At 42.8% G+C, this 16,840-nt stretch overlaps 1 protein-coding gene across 7 annotated transcripts in view; it reads left to right on the top strand.

Moving 5' to 3' along the window:
* The window catches only part of ESRRG (estrogen related receptor gamma), a 656,681-nt gene that overhangs the window by 289,253 nt on the left and 350,588 nt on the right, over positions 1-16,840 (top strand). The window lies entirely within an intron of this gene.

The following is a 16,840-nucleotide window of genomic DNA, read 5'->3' as shown; positions in this document are numbered from 1 at the left end:
ATAGGTGTTTCAATCTCAAGCCAGGACTAACATTTGTAATCCTTTAAATGCACTTAAGAAATTGATGTTACAGCCCCACAATCTGTTAGGGGCCTTGCTCACCGGATGATTGCAAAGTATCCCACCATTAATTGGATCATCAGAATGTGATCCGCGTCCTGGTCCCTGGATTATGGAAGACTGACTCTGCTCTGGCGTGTTGAACCAGAAGCTCCTTTTGTGAGAGATTTTGACCCTTAATGTAGATAAGTGGTATTTTTCATCAATCTTAGCTTGCATTAAAAAAGGGGAAATGTCAATTCAATGTGGGGCATTTAACGTAATTCAACATCTTTTAATTTAATACCTTGGAAAAGTTAGTCTCTCCGACCTACCTAACACTTCTCCTGATGGAATATTTTGCAAAGCCTAGTCTCAAAAAAGGTTGTCTTCCATTTGTTAATAAAATCACAATTTTTAAACTCCCACTTGCCAGTTATGGTTGGAAAAAAACCCTCACAAACTACATAATAAAACAAAACTCAATTTCTTAATAGCATTCTTTGTGGGGATGATGTAGAAAGGTGCATAGAAAATTTGAAAAGAATCTGTCTCATTTGTCTTCTATTCATCAGTATTTGAGCTCTGGAACAACTCAACGTTCTGTTTGACTGCTAGTCATTGTGGATTTAGGGCAAGGTAGGAAGGATAATTTTATTCCATTCAAGGCAAAAAGAAAGAAGAAGTAACCCAGACCAGTGTTTGTTCAAGTTTGCTCATTTTTTAAAAAGATTTATTTATTCATTTGAAAGTCAGAATTAGAGAGAGAGAGGGAGGGAGAGAGAGAGAGAGAGAGAGGTCTTCCATCTGCTGGTTCACTTCCTAAGTGGTTACAAAGGCCTGACCTGAGCCAGACTACAGCCATGAGCTTTATCAGGCCTCCCATGTGAGTAGCTCAAGTACCTGAGCCATTGTCTATTACTTTTCCCAGGCTGTTAGCTGGGAACTAGATTGACATGTGGACATGAATCAGCTTCCAAATGGGATGCCAGCATCACACACAGTGTCTTTACCTGCTATACCACAATGCTGGCCATCCTGCTTGCTAATTTTTGATTTTATATATATATATATATACACACACACACATATATATATATATTTCACAAGTGTGAACCTGGATTCCAGTTTCGTAGGTTTTTTTGGAATTCTATCAGCACAAAGAAGACTATTCCTACATTTGTGTCTGTCAAATCACATCTGGCACATGAGGCAATAAAGCAGTCTTCAGCAACCTTTTACTCCTCGTAAGACTCTTGGCATAAATGCACTAGGAAATCGTAGCACCTTCGTATCTCATATTAGTTGTGTTGCTTTCCTGCGAATGGGTAGAGAGAGATGCACAGCTTCTTGTGAACATCATTGAAAACTCAGAGAAACAGCCAGGTTGTTCTCTGGCTGTCTTAAATATGAGTCACCTTTGACTTAATTGGAATCTAGGGTGACCATCTGGTTGCTGCTGCACCTCCAGGCAGAAAGGACTTCTTGCTTTAAGGATATTATGGGTTGGTGAAAGAAGTGGAGTTGGTGACACAACACATGTCCTGGCTCCTGATGTTCTGAAGACAAATGGAATCTCAGCCCCAGCAGCTAGAGCCAGTGTCCTTTGGGTTCAGCCTCCAGGGTACCCTTCTCTCCTAATGGCATCCCTTGGTAGTAAGTGCCCTGCAGGCAAGGAGATGAGTGAGATGCTCTGTGAACCCTCATCGAACTTCCCTGGGAAGCCACATCTTTCTGAACATGAACCAGGGATCTCTTAAGGCATAGAATGAGGATATAAATTCAACTCTGAGGAAAAAAATGGAAAAAGAAGTTAAGAACCTTACATAGATCTCAGCACAATGAATAGGCTTATAGCATGGATTTACTTGTAAGATTGTCCGGCATCAAAACTGATCTTTGGTTGTTGGGTATTTTGTTTTCATCTTTCTTAACAGTATGAACAGTGAAGAAAAATATCTCTGGCCTTGCTGTGTCCAATCTGGCAACAAACTTCTAGACAAATTAATTTTATTCTCTTTAATGGCCAAAACTTTATATTGGAGGGTTGCTTGATTTAGCTTTAAAAATGAAAACTAGATATGAAAGCTGGATTTATGTTCTTTTTTATAAGCCATCTATGTCATCCCTAATGCAGATGTTTTCTTCTGACTTTTCATTTTTTAAATATAAAGATTACCAAAGAAATGAAGTTTGCTCTCTGCTGAACCTACGTGAACTACCACGTACATTTCCCAGAGGTCTGGTGTTAGAATCCAACACTTGCCTTTTGACTTTTACTCTGAACTGCAAGCCATGTCAGCCCCTGCAGGCCGGGGAGGAGGTTAAGAGGTACTGACATGAGAAGGTAAACCTGCCATAAGCTACCTGTCTTATCGGCTCAGGTTTTCACCTGGCCTGCCACTGTCCTAGAGAGGCATTTCTTAACTGCTCCGCGAGCTGGGCAGCAAAATGCTCCCAGACCTTGTTCCTTCACGTTAAAGCCTGTCCTAAATGAAGTTGGCAGCTGTTTCTGCCCAGTGTTCAAGCACCTCTGTGCTTTCCCTCCTGATTGAATTCCTGTAGGATCCCCCAGGACAAGGATCGTGTGCAAACTGGTGCTGACCAGACTGCTAGCCACTGGGGTAAAGGGTAGATGTCTACACTGGAAACAAGTTTCTGTGCCATAAGACTCTTTAAAATGGAAAAAGGACTATGCGGAGACCAGTGTTAGAGTCTACCCTGAGTAGTGGGTTACTCTCTCTCTCCCTTGCCTGCTTCTCCACAGCCTCCTTCTTCACTCCCCCAAAATTAGAAAAACAAATCCTGTTTTAATTTAAAGACTCATAGTCGCCTTTAACAAAGAGGTAGAACCAGTTGTTGAGGTTCTTTAACAGAATCACAATATGTTTCTAAAATTCACCATGTGCCCTCACCGTGTGTACCTCTGGCCTCTGTGTTCTCAAAAGGGAGTGAAGGATTCAGTCATTATCAAAGTGTATGAATGCTAATCTCAGAGGGATGATCGTTATGTACTGCAGATACCACTTTAATGAATTGGAATGGGAAGTAAACGAATGTTCTCTGCTCTACTAGACCGGCTCTCGCCATTACCAGGATGAGCACCAATTTCCAGGTGGTGATACTGAGAAGGTGTGACATAAGTACACAGGAGTGGTCTCAGGGCCAGCTAGGAGTAAGACGAGACAGAGTTTCATCTAGTGTGCTGGTAGACCCATCACTAGCTCTGCAAGTGCCTTCAGTCTGCATCTTGTGCCTTCTCAAGCCCTGTAAGTGCTTGGGGAGACAGACTGAAGAAAAGCTCACCTGTCAATCCTGGGTTGTGGTGGAGTGATTCTCAGTTGTATTTATTTGAAAGTCAGAGTTACACAGAGAGTAGGAGAGGCAGAGAGAGAGAGAGAGAGAGAGGTCTTCCATCTGCTGGTTCACTCCCCAGTGGCCACAACGGCAGGAACTGCATCGATCCGAAGCCAGGAACCAGGAGCTTCTTCCAGATTTCCCACGTGGGTGCACAGGCTCAAGGGCTTGGACCATCTTCTACTGTGGTTCCCCAGGCATAGCAGAGAGCTGGATCAGAAGCGGAGCAGCCGTGGATGCCGCCATCACAGCGTTAGCTTTACCTGCTATGCCACAGCGCCAGCCCCCATGCTTCCTACATTGTTACTCTTACAGAGGACAGCTCAGGGCTGACCTGTGGGCAGTGTGTGCTGGGGAACCCAGTGAGGTTCTTGGCTCAAGACCCCATCAGCCTGCTTTTTTAGCTCCCTATTGCCTTCTTTGATAAATTTGTCATCATCTCCAGTCCAGAATGTGGAGTTTCTCGATGACCAGATGACAAGTAAGTCTTTGGGCTCTCAGCACACACCCATTGGCCAACTTTACCCCATGAATTGTCAGTCCCAGATCAGTGACTCCTCATTTTTTTTTAAATTTTTATTTGACAGGTAGAGTTACAGACAGTGAGAGAGACAGAGAGAAAGGTCTTCTTTTTTCCATTAGTTCACCCCCCAAATGGCTGCTACGGACAGTGCTATGCTGATCCGAAGCCGGGAGCCAGGTGCTTCCTCCTGGCCTCCTGGTCTCCCGTGCAGGTGCAGGAGCCCAAGCACTTGGGCCATCCTCCACTACCTTCCCAGGCCACAGCAGAGAGCTGGACTGGAAGAGGAGCATCAGGGACTATGACCGGCGCCCATATGGGATGCCGGCACTGCAGGCAGAGGATCAACCTAGTGCACCAGGAGCCAGCCCCAATGACTCCCCATTTCTTCCCCGTAGTCATGACTGATAGACATCAGCACCTTCATTCAAACACGAAGTGACAGTTTTGCTATCCTAAAACTGAAAGACTTCTATGGAAAGGGTTACATTTTTTTAAAATGTATCTTTCCTTGTGATTTGTCCGATATCATTTTATTTTGGTATTCTTTCTTTCTTTCGACAAGCTGCTTGTACACTTGATACATTCAGTACTACAACTTGGGAGCATGTGTTTTTCTCCTGTGGTTCTGTGTACATGTGCGTGTGTGTGTGTGAGTCTACGCGTATATAAGAAAGCAACCTGTTTTATCTGGGATTATCATTCTCAGTTGTTTCTCTTCTTTCCCCCTCTTTTGTCTCTGCCACTCAAACCAATTTCAGCCATCTACCAGCTCTCATTTGGGATAATAGCCTCTCTTTTTGCCATCGTCTTGTCATGTTTGATTCGGCTGCACAAGGATTTTAAATTAGCCAAAACGTTTGCATGCTGGGCTCACTCTGCCGCCCAGACTCGTTGTGGAGTCGCTGCACTACTTGATGCTGATATTGATGATTGCTCAGAAAAAAATAAGAAATGGTTGATGGCTATCGTGAAGCTCATTCATGCTAAGCCCCTTTTATACAACAGAGAGGGAAGAGGAGAGAGATCACCTGTTTTCCTGCTGCCTCACTGGTCATCCTATTGTGCTGGTGCCAGGCACCCACTGGGAGATTACAGTCTTAGGAGGCCTGTAATGGTAGAAATATAAACAGTAAAAAAGTAAAATAAAATAATAAAAGAAGTGCAGTTAAATTCAATGACTTACTGCTGCTGGGTTTGCACTCACTGGTGAGAGAACAACCCAATTTTCTTGTTGTGTTCCAGGCTCCCTGTCCTGAAGTTTACTTAGTGGAGACTGCTTAGCAGAAAGGACTTTTGGTATTTGCAGCTGACATATATGATCACAAACAGGAAACCAGAGCAGCAAGAAAGATTTTGTAGTTTCTAAAACTTTGCTGTGAATGTGTCTGAGTTGTTTGCATTGTCTAAAACCTACCAGTTATATTCGTTGTTTTTGCTAGGTTTGAAGATCAGTGTAACAATCAGAATTGTGTTTCTAATTTATCATTCCAGACTTTTGTTGTTAAAATACGGCTGTTGCTCTCACTCTGAATGGGCAAGTGCTAGACCTTCTAAAGTATTTCCTTGTTTGAAGGGTAAATACATTAATAACATATATTTCTATTTAACTCTGCCATTGCAGACAATGAGACTATCGACCTAGGTCCACATACTTCCAGAACAATGGGCTGAAAAGTGGAAGCTTTAAGGTAGGCATTGTGGAGCAGTAGGTTAAGCTCTACTTGGGACGCTTGCATCTCACATTGGAGTGCTGTTTCGAGACCCGACCACTTTGCTTCTGTTCCAGCTCCTTGTAATGCATCTGGGAAGCAGGAGATGATGAATCAGGCACTTGAGTTCCTGCCACCCACAGGTTAGACCTGAATGGAGTTTCTGGTTCCCAGCTTCAGCCTGACCTAGCCCCTGGCTGTTGTGGCCATTTGGAGAGTTAACAGTAGATGGAATCTCTCTCTGTCTCAATCACTCTGTCATTCTGCCTTTCACATTAAAGCAAATCAAACTTTTTTTTTTTTAAAGTAGAAGCTTCAATACATTGAGCAGTTTTGTTTGTAAGATAACAAAAAATCCCTTTAGCTAAATGCCCTCAGTAATGTCATAATATACATATGACAGCCTTATGTTTGTTGGAGCCTTGCTTTGCAGTTTCAACATGACTCAGGTTCCTGGTCACTTGTAATTCTTTCAAGAGACTGGAAGCTGTCATGCACTTCATCATGCCAGTCTCCGCCACTGTCAAGCTGAGCAGTTTTAGCCTTTTCTCTCCTCTCTGCCTCAGAGGATTGTGCCTTCCTCCCACAGCTGATCTTACTCTTTCTTTTAAGGTTCAAGTTCATCAGTCAGTCCCTCCATGGACATGTTGAATTCCTCTAATTACAAAAGCAAAGTGAACAAACAGAACACCCTCTCCATGCCATTGTCACTGCTCAAATAGCAGCCTTCCTGGCTTCTCTCCTTTGTTCACCATCAGTCTCTCATAACTCACAGCCCAGGTCTCCACGCTAGTCAGAGACCACTCCTTAACCCCTTGTGATCTGGTGCCTGCCTCCCCACCGTACTTCACCTGCTGCTGCGGAGATCACCAGTGACCTCCAGTCACCAAATCCATTGATCCTGTCTTGAACTCATGTTCTTGAACTGTGCAGTGTTTAATGACTCTTTATCCTTAGTGACATTTTCTTTTTCCTCGGCTTTCATGAGTTTGCACATACCCACAGTCCTGGCTATCTCTCTCCCTCTTTTAGATTAATTACTTTATTTGAAAGGCAGAGTTATTGAGAAAGAGAGACAGACAGAGAGATCTTACATCTGCTGGTTTACTCCCCAAATGGCCGCATCAGCGGAGCTGGGACGATCCAAAGTAAGAAGCCAGAGGCTTCCTCTGGGTCTCTCATGAGGGTGCAGGAGCTCAGGGACTCGAACCACTACCCATATGAGATGCTGGCACTGCAGGCAGTGGGTTTACCTGCTATGCCACAGTGCCAACCCTCTCGCTATTTCTTGGACTACATTTTGTTTCCTATCCGCCAGCATCTGTAATCAAAATTCTTCGTGAATAGAGCTTCAAAATGGCTGCCTACCTGTGGCATTCCCAACCGTATGTTCCAGTCATGTCCTCACTTCTAATTTCTCATAACATTTCAAAATGCTGGTTAAGGTCACCTCGGTATGCTGCCTGATGCTCAACCTATGCATTTTCCAAACAGTTTTTCATATTTTTCTTTCCAAGTTCTTGCATCCTAACTATAAATTTGTTAATGACTCACCCTTTAATCTTGCATCCACACTTAAAAAAAGTTCCAAGTATTTGACTCTGTCTCCTTCTTATCCAGTTTTACAGTTTGCAAAATGCCTGAGCTGTACACCAGCATATTTCATGCTCATTGCACTGCTGTTAGGTGAACAATGCTGTCCCCATGTTTAGTCCACAAAGGAGAAGCTGGAGAGCCATCGTCTCCCCTCAGCTTTGACGTTCATTGAGCCCTAACCCTTACTGCACGGGGAACAACTTCATGATGTGACAGCTGGGGCCCTCCCCAAGCCATCCTCAATATTTGCCCTACCCTCATTGTCTTGTTGCCACTTGTTCGTTCTATAGAACTATGCATGGTGGAACAGCACCGGCAGACCCTCCCCAGCAAGGTCTCTGAAGGATGCGTTTTCTACGGACAGTGATATACAGCAGCCCGTGGGCAGGTGTATGGAGAGAAATTTGGTAATTAGATTAACCACCTTGATTTAGATAGATGAGCTTTCTCTTCCCTAAGTGTAGCCTCAAGCAGTGTCTACTGGCTCCTCCTTTAGGAGAAGAGTGAAAAAGTAACAACAGACAAGGATGGGCGCTAGTTGGCTAATTTCGTGTGACTAATTTTTCACAGAAACAATGAGTCCAGGTTTTGAAGAATGCCCAAACTACTAGAAACTGAAACCTCAACCTAACATACAGCCTGAAGGTCTATGTAGGCCATCTTCTTTTATAAAAAGCTTCATTTATTTATTTATTTGAGAGGCAGAGTTACAGGGTGAGGGAGAGAGAGAGAGAAGGGTCTTCCAGCAGCTGGTTCACCCCCCAAATGGCCACAACAGCCAGAGCTGGGCCAATCTGAAGCCAGGAGCCAGAAGCTTCTTCTGGGTCTCCCACATGGGTGCAGGGCCCCAAGCACTCTGGCCATCTTCCACTGCTTTTCAAGAGATGGATCAGAAGCAGAAGCTGCCGGGACTCAAACAGGCACCGATGTGGGATGCTGGCGCCACAGCACTAGTCCCAGAGGCCTCCTAATTCCTGTTAGAACAGACAGCTAGTCCAGGAAAATACAGCTGAGACTGCTAGCTCTGTATACAGCCTTGCCACCAGATACCAAGTGCTATGAATTCTCAAGACTAAATGGATTTCCTCACATTATGCATTATTTCTAAATTACACATTTTCAAAATACTGTGTGGTGGGATCATTCTTTTATAAAATTTGAAGTGTAACATTTGGTGTTCTTTTGATAAAATATGCAATTTTCCTGGGAAAAGGTCAATCCGCAGGTAATTTTCTGAGCACTTACAATGTGCCAGGCGTCACATGAGATAAGTGAAGAGGTTCAGGCTAATCAAACCTGGGGCTTCAAGCAAAGTGGAGAGGAAGCGTGAACACACTGACCCTGCTGGAGCTGTGGGTGTTGGGGTAGTCATTGCATTTCTGCTATTTGGCACTACTACTGTCAAATCTTGGTGGATATCCTACAGGGGGAAAAAAATGAAGTGGAATGAACATATCATGGCAGCAATAGAAGTTTTAAAAGCCTGTAATGCAATGAGGTAGCCCTTGTCTTCTCCTAAACTTTGTGAGTCGGAGTGCCCCGTCAGATGTGCTGCTCTACCCCGTGAGCTAACACGGCCGTTTTCCAAAGGAGCTTGCAGCCTTGCGGCTTTTCATTTCGCAAACTGTCGGATGCAAGGTGCTCCTTAGGCCACTGCTGTTTATATAAAGGCTTATATAACGTGACCCCGAGGCAGGATGGCATTTCCGTAGGTAATTTGTCTGTCTTTCTCTTCTGGATCAGGAAAAATAATGCTAGTGTTCTCCACCGACAGGAGAAATCTGGCCAAAACTAATAGTCAAGAGGAACTTTCTGTTCAGCATAGCAGCTGCAGTCAGTGTTGAGCAAGGAATTCCCTGAAATGCATATTGTGATTATCCATTTGTCTAAGGTTTTACTTACGGCCAAAATAGCAGAAGTGGTGGTAGCCTTAAAAATTAGGGAATGCATGAAGGGAAAAAAGCAATCAAAATGATATTCGACGTGCAATGACACCAAATGGCCAGTTGTGCCCTGCTTGCCTATGGAGATGCATGTGCCACTGTTGTGCGTTGGCACATTGCTACTTGTACAGCGTGAGAGAGCCCAAGGGGACCTGAGGGCACCCTGAATCCCCTGTAGCAAAACAAAACATGAAGAATCCACTGCGGGCACATGCAGCAATTCGCTGTCCACTCTGGTGAGGCGTGGAAGCAACTTAGGGAAAGAAAGAACAATGGGTGACGGTCTTCTGTTTGAAGACATATGTATAGGGGTAGGTGTTCAGCCTAGCAGGTAAGACACGCGGTAAGATGCCATGTTCCACATTGGAGTGCCTGGGTTCAATCGCTGGCTGTAGCTGCTCAGTCCAGCCTCCTGCTCATGCACACCATGGGAGGCAGTGGTAATGGCCCAGTTAATTGGGCCCCTGAGTCCCACGTGAGAAACCTGTGTAGCATTCTCTGCTCCCAGCTTCAGCCTTGCCCAGGGTATTGTGGGTTTTTGGGGAGCGACTCGGTGGATGGGAACTCTCTGCCTGTCAATAATTTTTAAAATTACATACAAATAAATACAAAGTGTATATACATCTGTAACTATATATGCAGATGTATATATTTGCAGAGGAATGCTCAGTGAATTACAAACATCTTCCTCATGCTTCTTGTGGTTTCTTTCCACTTTGACCAGGGCCTACATTTAGTGGGCAAAAAGGCCTTAGGAATAATAAGCCCTGGTTTTCCTCACTTAATCATCTAGAAAACTATTTGTACACAACCAAGAATTGACTTCTCCCAATGTGTGGCAGATACTGGGTAAGAGTTATCTAAAAGCTTGTTTTAGTAATACCACATTTATTTGGCATTTCTATTAATATTTAGTCACAAAATTTCCACTGTCTCTGTGTTGAATGAGAAGCAGAAAAGCCCTTGTTTTTCTCCTGAGTTCTTCTCAGCCTTCCGATGGTAAAAGAAAGTTTAGACCATTTTAGCTCTTTGCATAAAGCTATTTTTAAAATGTAATTTTTGCTAATAATGCAATTAGTTGTGTTTTTCTGCATAAATTGCAATAAGGTTGATGTTTAAGATGTTCAAGAAGCTCCATTTTATTTTAATTAGCAACTGATCAGTAATAATAACCAAGCTCCTGCTAACATCACTGGCTTTAACTCTTGGGGAAAAAATTGCAGCAGACACATAGCTCCTCCCCCTTCTTCCCCTCCCCCAATTTGAAATATTTAATAAGAATGCCTTGTATAAAATTACCCTGCTGGAGAGAATAGGAGCAGCATCCCAATATAGATTGCAGTAGAAAATCACTCAAAACTGCAAGACGTGTTGCCTCCCTCCTAGCTCTTCCCTCCTTTCCTGCCCTCCCCTTACTCTTTCCACCTGTCTATCTCACAGTTTAGTTGTAGCGGGGGAAGATCAGGCAGAGGACCAAGGGTTATTGTGACATTTCAGTTTACTGTTCTAACAATTCCTTTGCACATTCCATTAGCACATTATTTATAGCTTCATAAAAGCATCCTTTTTTCCCCTCCTAACAATATCCTTGTATCTCTGATGATAATGCTGTGTGAGGATTGAATCGTTATTTTTTGTAAAAAAAAAAAAAAAAAAATCTATTCCTACATCAACTCCTCATTGGCTCACTCCATTCAGCCTCCCTCCTGTCACACTCAAAAATCTGCCCACAAATCCACTGAAGAGACGAGGCTCAAATCCAGACGTTGAAAAGAGTCTGAGAGAGGCTGGGAGCCGAGATCCTGCATCTTGCAACCTGCGCTTCCCTGGGCTGCCAAGAGCCCTGAACTCCAGATGCTTGTATAAACAAGACCTTCGAGAAGTCATTAACTCATAACTCCTCCTAAGCTCTCACCTGACAAGCCTCTCACACCGAGAGGGCCGGCCGTGTTTTCCCTAATCAATTCCTTTTTGAAGCCACTTGGTGGTCCAGCGCGTTGTGCACACTAACTACAGAAAGGGCCCCCGTGTCTTGGGCACAAAGTACTCCTCCGTGCCACTGTCTCCCAGCGACCCCCAGTTATGGATTACTTGGATCTCGACTTGACAGGAACATAATTAGAACTGTTGATGAAATCTACCAAATTGTCCCTCCGCGGCCTCAATGGTCGGGAAATTTGGCTGAGTTGTATTTGTCACCGATGCAGGGGCTCTAAACGTTTCATATTAACTATGTTATTAATGGGCCCTCTAATCTGCCCACGAATTGCTAACACTTGAAGTGAGGCCGGCCCTAATGGCACCTTGCGATGAATTCCTTGTTGTGCTGCATTCCGCAGGCAGAAGATGCTAATAAAATTCCCGGGTGTGTGAGTTTACCATCCGTGGTACATTGCTGCTTCCATTTCAAAGCACGGATGCCACAGTCCGTGCATTATCAGGTGTGCTGCTATTTTAGCCACTGCTTAATCCCCCATATCCCCTTCTATGGTTAGGAGGCAGTGAAGTAGAGTGGTTAGGAATGTGGCTTGTGGAGTGTAGCAGATCTGGTGCAGTGCAGGAATCTACCTTGTGCACTCAGTAACTACAGGCTTCTTAAACGTGTTACTTTACCCAGGTGTGCCTCATTGTCCCCATCAGTAAAATGGGAACAATAATACTGACCTTACAAGATGCTTGTAAGGAATGAAATGATGTCTCTGAAGGAATTTAGCACTGATCAGACTGGCTATAAACATGTTAGGTTTTTAAATTTTTTCCTTCCTGAGGAATGGATGGTCTGATCAGTGGCCAGTGCATGGTCTTGTCTGCGACAGTGACAGTTAATTGCAACCTTGCCCCTGAAGTCATTAGAGACTCGTGTTTGTGGCTGGGTGCAGGTTCACAGACACACTCCAAGGACAGAAGCTGTGTTGCTAGTTATAGCATCAAGAAAGAATATTCTTCACAGTGTAACAAAAACAAAGGGGCTTGTCAGTTATCCATTGAATTCCACAGCTATTCTATCAAATCTTATTCAAACATTAATTTTCCAAAACAGAAGAGTAAAATATATGTCATAGAAGCCCATCCATATGTTGCTATAGGCAAATGTTTTTTGTATCTTTATCTTCAACAAGGTCTTGAGCCCCTCCTTTGTGTACATATCCATAGGATGATCCTGACTACTGTGTGTATGCGCTAACCATGTGGCATCTGGGATACCAGTGGGGTGACAGGTGTTCACTGAGATGGGTACCACAATCAGCTATGACAAATACAATGTGAACTAGGATGGTGGGTCAATAAAAGGAAAGAGTAAACGATGAGCTGCTATTGGCAGGGCATCGCTGAAGATACAGGGATACAGGCATTGGTCACTGAAAGATGGCCTTTGGTCTCATCCATTCCTCAGGCAGGAAAAAATTTAAAAACCTAACGTGTTATAGCCAGTTTTCCTTTTTTAGGTTAATGCATTCTTTCTGAACTTTCCCCTTGTAGAAAATACAAATGCCAATACATGTGCAAACAGCAAGCAAACTATAAAACATTAAGGAAAAAAGCTTGCTCTGTGTGTGTGTGTGCATTCTGGCAACATAAATTTGATTTTCCTTATTTTAAGTACTTACAAAGCTCTTACTATTACTACATACTTTTAATAATGGCCTCTAATATATGTACTATTAGCGCCCCCATTGACAGCTGGGGAACCAGGGTTAAGTTAGCATGGTCTCCCTAAGAAGTGCTTTTCCAAAAAAGTCAGGCAACCAACCAACCAAACAGGCCAATAAATCCATACATTAAGATCTTTTTAAAATACATCTTGCTTTTGTTCCTTAAATTTCCGGAAAATATATAAATTTGGCTCTGTAACAGGACTATAGTCAGGTATCACAAGGACCCATTTCCTTTACAGCTAAGGGGGCCATGAAGGTCCCAGAATCCAGAACTGCTCTCCTACCTCCAGGAAATGGAGCCTCCCTCCCTCCCCCAAGTACAAGTTCTGGGTTTTCTGGGGCATAAGAGATGCTCAGTTGTTGCTAGTTTCAACCAGGAAAGACTTATGTTTTAAGCAGAGAATAATGAACAATGAAACCATAGCAGGTGATTTGAGAAGCCACAATGCTAACAGAAAGAAATGTGTAGAATATTCAAAAGTTCCTAGTTTTCTTTGTACATGTGCACTCAATATCTAGCTTCTGAAATTCTACTCATTTTTCAAAGCCCCAATTGAAATACCACCTTATGCATGAAATCACTCTTGATTCTGGTTCAATTTGCTCTTCCCCAAATTCTTTAAACAGGCTGCATTGTGTTGATTTATATGGATCTGCTGGGTCTAGCTGTATTGTGACTGATCAAATATTCTTATTTTTCTAATAAATTGTTTATGTAGCGGATCCTTTTAAATTTTTTATTTGATTATTTGTTTTATTTAAGACAGAGAGGAAGAGAGAGAAGGGTCTCCTATATACTGGTTCACTCCCCAAATGACCACAGAAGCCAGGGCTGGGCCAGGTCAAAGCCAGGAACCAGAAACTTAATCTAGGATTCCACATAGGTAGCAGTGACTAAAGTACTTGAGCCATCACCTGCTGCCTCCCAGGGTGCACTTTATCAGGAAGCTGGAATTGGGAGCTGAGCCAGGACTCAAACCAGGCCCTCCACTATGGGGTGTGGATATCCCAAAAGGCATCTGGACCCCCAGCCATAGGGCCTCCCCAACCATGGCTTCTTTGCCATTCCTTTTCTCCAAGCCTGCTTCATGCTGTACACACAGTTGTATGCCCTTTCATTCATTTTTTTTAGTCAATTGGTCATACAGAACATATTCAAAAGACATCAATTTAAGAAAGTTCAAATGTCAAATGATTTATCTGAAGTCAGTTTTATATTTATTAAGAGGAAAAAATTATTGAGAAGTAGAGAAGTTTAGGAAACCTCACTTCAAACAAGGAGATCAGTATTACTATTCCTGTTTCATAATTGAGGATATAGAGAGGTTAAATTGCTCTGTGTCATATAGTTAGTGTGGGAAAGACCAGGGATTTTATCTCAGCTTTGCACAGTTATTGTCAGATGCTGGAAACTGGAAGAGAAACTAGAGAGTAAGGATAAATCCAATATAACTACAGATCACATTTGAATAGGTTTTTTTTAACCATAACAAAATAAGGTGAAATTCTTAGCATAATAAGAGGGAACATTTTAGAGGTGTCTTTTTAACTAAATAATCAGACCCCAATATATCATCATGTTATTTTTAACACAGCTTTTTCAGTAACAAAATAATTCATATCTATTGGAAAATGTTAATACAAACATAAAGAGTAAAGTGAAAATCGGCCATCACTGCACTATACACAGAAAGCCACCGTTAACATTATGTGTGATTCTTGGACACTTTTTGTATGGTCATAATCTGTAGAATTGAGCTGCATTTTTCATTCTGTTTTGAAGCAGTCAATGCTTCAGTGTCAATGTCTGTGGTGGACAGCAGGGATCACCCCTCTTCTCATGGAGCTGGGAGGGAGAAGAGCTTGACGTGCTCTCTTGGAAGTTCTACTCCCTTGTAGATACTGACAGTCCCTTCACTGGACCAATTGATCACTGCAGACCTCTCTAAGCTCTTCTGGAACCAAAGTATGGAAAGTAGGAAGAGACAATTTCAAACTCTGTTTTGAACCAAGGACCAGAGTAATACTGACATCATTCCATGAAAGCCTCTAGAATTCGAATTTCTGTACAGTGACCTCACATTAAGAGCCAGACCTATGATCTGGGGTAACTAATAGAGTACCAAAAATGTAATGTATGGGAGTGAAATTGACATTTTGAGATTCCATGATTGTTTAAACCCTTGTCTACTGTTGAGAGACAGTATTGTTTCCTTGTTTCCTTCTTACTATTTATTGAACTCATTACTTAGTGTAGGGTTAATCTTATGAGTGTAAAGTAAACTGAAAGTAGATCATTCTAAAAATTGAGAGAATAAGAGAGGAAGGCGGAGGAAGGGTGAGAGCATTGGTGGGAGGGCGTACAGGGTGGGAAGTCTCACCGAGTTCCTAAATCTGCATGTAGGAATACATGAAATTTGTTTACCTTAAATTAAAAAAAAATAAAGAGCCACGTCTTGGTATTCAGAAAGATGAAGCCTGTCACCCCCAGTTTCCTTATCTCTAAAATGGGGGTCACTAATATCCCCTCAGAAGCTTATTAGGTTAGGGGTGAAATTAAATCAGGAAATGTTTATAAAACAATTTCACTCTATAGTCAATGATATTCCAATAGTACAATAGCATTATTGTCACTAACCTCTGCTTATCACCGGCGCTGACTTCTGAGCCAGGTTGTAAACTGTGTGTGATATGGCTGGCGAGCCCAGATCTCACAGCTAGTCCTCAAACTTCAAGGTCAATAGGTGTACCAGCTCCCATTATTCCACACTGTACATTGAATCCTGATAGTGCATTTTGTTGTACCATTTGTTTACAAGTCCAGATAAATGTACTTTATTAGAATTGAACCTTTAGCCAATGTGCATGGGTATACTGATTGCACACCATCTCTGTATCTTTGTGTATCTGAGTATGTTTTTTCCTAAAACAATGTGCTCAGATCACAAATACTTGAACACTTTATTGTTGGAAGTAAGTTTAAATTCAGAGTAACTCTACCTGCCCTCCTTTCACATGTCAGCATATAAAAATTTTTAGGCAAATCTCACTGCTTTCCTAGTGCTGTTAGCAAGGAAAATGCAAGCAACTTGAGAGGGAGTTATTATTCCAAACTGGATGCTACCAAATCAACTCCTGATCACCCCATGAACTTGAACATTGGGAAATTTTGCCACAGATGAGTTAATGGATTCGGTACAAATTTGGGGGATTGGGAAGTGCTAAGCAGTTCCTGTGTCCACAATGTGTCCCTGTCAGCACAGCTGGACTGAGGACACCAGTCATTACATTTCAGAAGGCCCATGCTAGGAAACTGAGGCTGGGGGGCCATGCTGCCTTCAGTCCTCGGTCTAAGAAGCTCTGTGGAGTGGAATCAACCTCAACTGCTTTACAGCCCAAGGCTGCCCAGCCAACCCCTAGATGTACTTCCAGCAGCACTTGGAACCAACCCTGTGCATTTATTCACTTATTCCTCTCCCATTTAATGTAACTTAGAACCCACCATCTCAAATTTTCTGGCTGCTGTTTCCATCTGAACCTCTGAAATGTTGCTAACGATTTTCTTGTGATGACATGTTGCCTTGGTCGAGTTCCTCATGACGTGTCTTTGTGTTATCCCAGTAGACCTGAATCACAACCCTAGGTGGTTATTATTATCCACACTGACTGTTGTTAACATTTTTAAAAATGATTGCATTCAGCTCGAACCATATTTTACTGATGAGAACATGTAAAGACTATTTAGATATGTAATCAATAAGTGATGAACTCAGTCCCAGAGCTTTTCTTCTGAGGCTTAGGTCTATGATTTCTCCATTCAAACCTTGGCTTCTAAGACAGGAAGGATGTGGGAGAAGGACCTGTTTCCAGGTTCAGAAACTTGCAGACCTGACACGTGGAGGTGACACTGCCTGAGTTTTGCACACTTTTCATAAAGGAGGGCAGAGAACTCACCATCGCTGCCATGATTTTCCTCATAAAACCAGAACCTGAGAGCAAAGGGAGGCTCTTGTTGGA

This window comes from Oryctolagus cuniculus, chromosome 13 (assembly GCF_964237555.1).
Source record: "Oryctolagus cuniculus chromosome 13, mOryCun1.1, whole genome shotgun sequence".
In the NCBI taxonomy this organism is placed as follows: Eukaryota; Metazoa; Chordata; class Mammalia; order Lagomorpha; family Leporidae; genus Oryctolagus; species Oryctolagus cuniculus.
Note: the sequence above shows the minus strand (reverse complement) of the source record. Positions and strands in the feature narration are given on the sequence as shown.